The sequence below is a fragment of the Mycteria americana genome, chromosome 27 (genome assembly GCF_035582795.1).
Source record: "Mycteria americana isolate JAX WOST 10 ecotype Jacksonville Zoo and Gardens chromosome 27, USCA_MyAme_1.0, whole genome shotgun sequence".
In the NCBI taxonomy this organism is placed as follows: domain Eukaryota; kingdom Metazoa; phylum Chordata; class Aves; order Ciconiiformes; family Ciconiidae; genus Mycteria; species Mycteria americana.
In genome coordinates, this window is record NC_134391.1 from 1320134 (window position 1) to 1325333 (window position 5200).

A 5200-nucleotide genomic window follows, 5' to 3' on the forward strand; every position below is an offset into this window, starting at 1 on the left:
TCCTGGTCATTTATTCCCCCCTGGAAGCAGAGAGTTGCTCCTCTGTCTTCTCCAGGGACATTCCTGTCCCACAGAACCTTTCCCCATTGGAATGTGTCTGTGCTGGCCCAGCTGGCCACTCCTGCCCCCTCCCCGTGCTCCCTGCAGAGCCCCACACTGGTGGTGCTGCTCTGCAGAGCAAGCGGGCTCCCAGGCAGATCCCTTCTGATCATTCACCACCTCCAAGGGAACTGGGAACTCACATGTGAAAGCTTAGCCCAGGCCTCCTTCCCCAACACATTGCCCCATGCCCTCCCCCCTGAGCCCTTGGAGAACAAAAGCACAGCAGCACAGCCTTGTAGGGGCAACCTCCAGCCTGTTCTTGATTGCAGCTTTGGAAGAAGAGCCCAATCTCCAGACACTGGCACTGAGGACATCCCCTTTTATTACAGAGATGCAACACAGGAGACCAGCTGTACCATCATGCCAGAGACATGTACAAAGGTCTCCTGGTCAGACAGATTGGGTTCATGGCTCTGGAGAAGGGGAGTGAATGCAGACATTCCCGGACACAGATGATTATCACAAACCAAATGCCCAAAGCAGAGGAAGTTCCTGAGATGATCTGGAAATCACTTGTGAAGAGACATGTTGTCGTGGTTTAACCCCAGCCAGCAACTAAGCACCACACAGCCGCTCACTCACTGCCCCCTGCTCCCCGGTGAGAATGCTTGTGGGTTGAGATAAGAATAGCTTAATAATTCCAACAAAATATAATAATGATGATGATGATAATAATAATAACAATAATAAAGTGTTACAATTATTATTATTACAACCTCCAACCTCCTAGCTGGCAGGGCAGTATCAGACGCAGAAAAGTCCTTGACTGCTTAGCAGCAACTAAAACATGAGTATGCTATCAACATTATTCTCATCCTAAATCCACAACGCAGCACTATACCAGCTACTGGAAAGAAAATTAACTCTATCCCAGCCAAAACCAGGACAATATCCACCCCTTGTTCTATAACATCTATGTCATGCCCAGGTCTCACACTTTCCAGTACATTCCAATTAATCACCACCACTTCTCCTGCCTTTTGATATATACACACAGATATAATTCCCTTAGTCTGCAGGCCATCCCTCTAAAATGTCCATTGAGTTCATTTAGTCCATGACTTTGGGCTCCATCTGTCATAACAGTCCTTCACAGCAGCAGAGATGGTGTGTGGTGTTGAATTGTTGCATCCTGAAGCCAGTTCTGGTTCCATCACCGCTACACTCGTCCGGTTCTATGAAAGTTCATTCTTCATTAATCTGGGTGTCTCTTTACTGTAATACCATTGATATGGCATATAGCAACCATAGTAGTGATGACATGCAGTCTTATATAGCAATTAACATCTTATCATTTAGTTCATTGGCTATTTTCACCCAAAATCAAATCCCCCTTGAGGTACACAGCGGACTTCCCCATCCTTCTGCATTATGCACCCAGTGCACCCACGTCCTTGAGCAAAAGCAATCCCACAGATGGGTTTGCCTTTGCCTGAGGCAGGAATAACGCAGACTGTCTTCCCCAGCATATTTTTTATGTGCTTTACAGGGACTTTATCCCCTTCAACAGTGCGTAAAAGTTTTGATTGGGCAGGGCCAGCTCGATTGACAGATCCCCTACTGTTGACTAGCCAGGTGGCCTTTGCTAAATGTGTATCCCAACGTTTGAATGTCCCACCACCCATTGCTCGCAGTGTAGTCTTTAACAGTCCATTGTATCATTCAATTTTCCCGGAGGCTGGTGCATGAGAGGGGATGTGATACACCCACTCAATGCCATGCTCTTTGGCCCAGGTGTCTCTGAAGTTGTTTTGAAAATGAGTCCCGTTGTCTGACTCGATTCTTTTTGGTATGCCGTGTTGCCATACGACTTGTTTTTCAAGGCCCAAGATAGTGTTCCGAGTGGTGGCATAGGCACAGGATATGTTTCCAGCCATCCAGGGGTTGCTTCCACCATGGTGAGCACATAGCGCTTGCCTTGGCGGGTTTGTGGGAGTGTGATATAATCGATCTGCCAGGCCTCCCCATATTTGTATTTCAGCCATCGCCCTCCATACCACAGAGGCTTTAACCGCTTGGCTTGTTTGATTGCAGTGCATGTTTCACATTCATGGATAACCTCTGCAATAGTGTCCATGGTCAAGTCCACCCCTCGATCACAAGCCCATCTATATGTTGCATCTCTTCCTTGATGGCCTGAGGTGTCATGGGCCCACCAAGCTATAAATAATTCTGAACATAAACTCCTTGGAGATCTCTGCCAGGGCCTTCAGGTGGCCCCCCATCTCAGGCATCACAACTCTGAAATGGGAGTGGGACAGAGCCACCAGGACATCACCAGCAGCCATCCTCACATCATCCACCACACCCTGAAAAAGTACCTGGGTTAAACACTCCCAGGGAGAAGCCTGAGGCACTCAGAGCCTTGCAACCGACCAGCCATGACCACGGGGCTTCAGCTCATCATTTCTGTGTCAGAGCCACCAGGCAGATGACCCCGTCCTCCCTGTGAGACCCCTTGAGGCAGCCAAGCCCAGCACCGGCTCGCTGGATATGGCCTTTGCTCTATGGGGAGCCGCTTCCTGGGAGCAGGATCTCTCACGGGGGCACTGGGAAATCCTCCTCAGGACTGGATGCCTGAGAAACACCTCTGCATTGCTCTATATCTCACCAGAAAACAGGGACAGAGGAAGGCTGCTTTGGTGGCCTCCAAGAGAACCTCTTCACCTGGGCTCCTCTGTGGCCACTGGGCACCTTTGCTGTCAGGTGGGTCTCAGCACTGCTCTGCCAACGGCTGTCACCTCCCTGCAGGATGCTCTCCAGCGCATGGTACGTCTCCACTGGGTCTCCCTGGGGACAAAGACTGGAAGGGAGGGATTGGGTTTGCTTTGCCCCCGTTCCCGGGGTGCCACAAGAGAGACCTGCCGCCCCCAAATCAGCTGTGTGACGTGGACACCACGTAGGAGCTGCTGACGTGGGTCAGGAACGTCAACAGGCCAGACGTTCTGCTGTGACCCCGGCGCTGGCAGAAAGCAGAGCTGGGGGCACAACGGGGAGAAGCCCAGGGCAGCCAACAGCCAGCGGTGGGGCCCAGCAGGGTGCAGCGCCCACAGAAATGCCTGGCTCCTTGAGCCTCAGCCCTGAGGCTGCAGCGTGGGGCCAGCACTGACTGGGGCTCCACTGGGAAAAACCACGTAGGGGTGACCCTGACACCCTGCACACATACCTGGCACTGGGATTCCATAGCCTGTCCCTTTGCCCATTGCTGCCACGGGATCCAAAAAGCAGCACCACCATCTTTGGCGTGGTCCTGAGCCATCTCTTGACAGATGACTCTTCAACCAGCAGGCCTAAAAAGAGGAAAAATTGCCCACAATTCAGCTGTGCTCAAGTTTTTGCAGGCAGCACATTTTCTGAGCTGCCTGGTGGTGCCGTTCCTGGGGAGCGCTCAAGAAACAGTGCGGCTGCCTGTACTTGCAGGCAGGCGGTGCAGTGTGTGCAGTGGGAGTGAGCGATGGTTTGTTTGTGAGGCTGTTGAATGGGTTCAGGCTTTAAATGCGCCCAAGCTGGTATGCCTGGTTCCTTCTTCCTTGCAAGTGGTATTTAGAGCTTAAATGGTATTTTTTTTAAAAGCAAAACCAACAGGCAAACAAACAAAAAACAGCTGGGCAATTTCCACCCACCACCCCCCTTCAGCTGGGCTTTTTTTCCTCAGTCCTGGCCAGTCTACAAGGCGATGCTCGTCACCAATATTAGGCTGCAGGATTGGGCCCAGGGCAGAGGGGTTGTAGGCAGCACATTCCTCGAGGCTCCTGGTACTGCAGTTCCTGGGGAGTGCTCAAGAAATGTGGGCAGTTGCCCATCATTGCAACTTTTGGTCTCTCCCCATCGCTCTCTCTCCGGCTCCCCATTTTTTCACTCCTCTCTCTCTGTCTTTAGCCCATCAGTATATTTTTTTTTTTCCTCTTTCTCTGTCTGGCTCCCGGTCTGTATTTTCTAATTCTTCTCTGTCTGTCCTATATCCCCTTGCTGTTTTTTTCTTTCTCCACAGTGCTCTCTCCCACTCCCTGTCCTTCTCTTTTTTTCTATCATCATCTCCTGCTTCCTGGCCTTAGTTTTCCTCTCTGCCCTGCAGCCTGTCCCCTCTTTCCTGCCTGCATCCCCTGCTCAGCTGGCTGTGCCTTCTCTCCTCTCTCTGGGCCTCTGTCCTGCTCCCCATCCCCTTTTGCTCTTCTCCGTCTCATCCTGGAGGCCATCGCTGTTCTGTCCTTCTCCGCCTCCTTGTCCCGATCCACATCCCTCTGTTTCTCAGTCTCTCTGCATTGCTCCCTGTCCTTCTCTTGCTCTCCCACTCTCTGTCCCTGCCTCTCCCCTTCTCTCTCCCCTCCCTTTTCCCTCTCACCCCTTCCCCTCTCTCCCTCTGTCCTGCTCCCTGTCCCATTGCTCTGTCACTCCGCTCCCCCGGTGCTTTTTCTGTCTCTCTGCCCCCCTGCCCCGCTCCCTCACCCCGCCTGGGTTGGTCCGTCCCTCTGGCCTCCTTCCTGCCCTTCTTCTTCTCTCTCTGTCCCTCTGTCCTGCTGCTTAGCACGAGTTTTCTTCCTGACCCCCCCGCCCCCCTTCCCCTCCATCTCTTTCCCGCACCATCCTTCTGCCTGCTCCTCACCAGTACTTTTCCTTCCTCCACTCCCTGCCCAGCTCCCCCCTGCTCTCCCTGCCCCTCTGTCCTGCTCCCGTCCCTCTGTCCGTCTCCCGTCCCTCTCCGGCCACCCCACCGCCCTGCCCTACCTCCCTCTGCCGCCCTGTCCCTTGCTCCTCCTCCTCCCTGCTCCACCAGAGCTCCGGGGCCTGGGCCGGGCACAGGCCGGGGCAGCCCCGGGCAGGCGGCCCCGGGGCCTGCGGGGGCGGGACCGGCCGGGGGACGGTGTCCCCGCAGGGGCAGACAGCAGGAAGGAGCGCCCCGTGGCATGCCGGGAGCTGTAGTCCTGGGGCAGGGGGCCTCTGGGCGGCCATGTTGGTGCTGGGAGGTGCAGCCTCTGCTCCAGCCGTGGCCCAGCTGAGGCAGGGCTGGGGCCACCCGTGAGGCGAGGACAGGCAAGCGAGTAGAGGTACAGAAGGGGAAGGGAGGGAAGGACAGGCAGACAAAGAAGTGCCTGAGCTG

General features: G+C 54.2%; 1 long non-coding RNA gene across 1 annotated transcript; it reads right to left on the reverse strand.

The window, feature by feature from the left end:
* Positions 1-2772: 2772 nt before the first annotated feature.
* Positions 2773-4897, reverse strand: LOC142421217 (uncharacterized). The gene is made up of 3 exons (XR_012778859.1): positions 4828-4897; positions 3269-3392; positions 2773-2892 (listed from the first exon to the last, which is right to left on the reverse strand). It is a non-coding gene; the product is annotated as an uncharacterized LOC142421217 (long non-coding RNA).
* Positions 4898-5200: the final 303 nt, after the last annotated feature.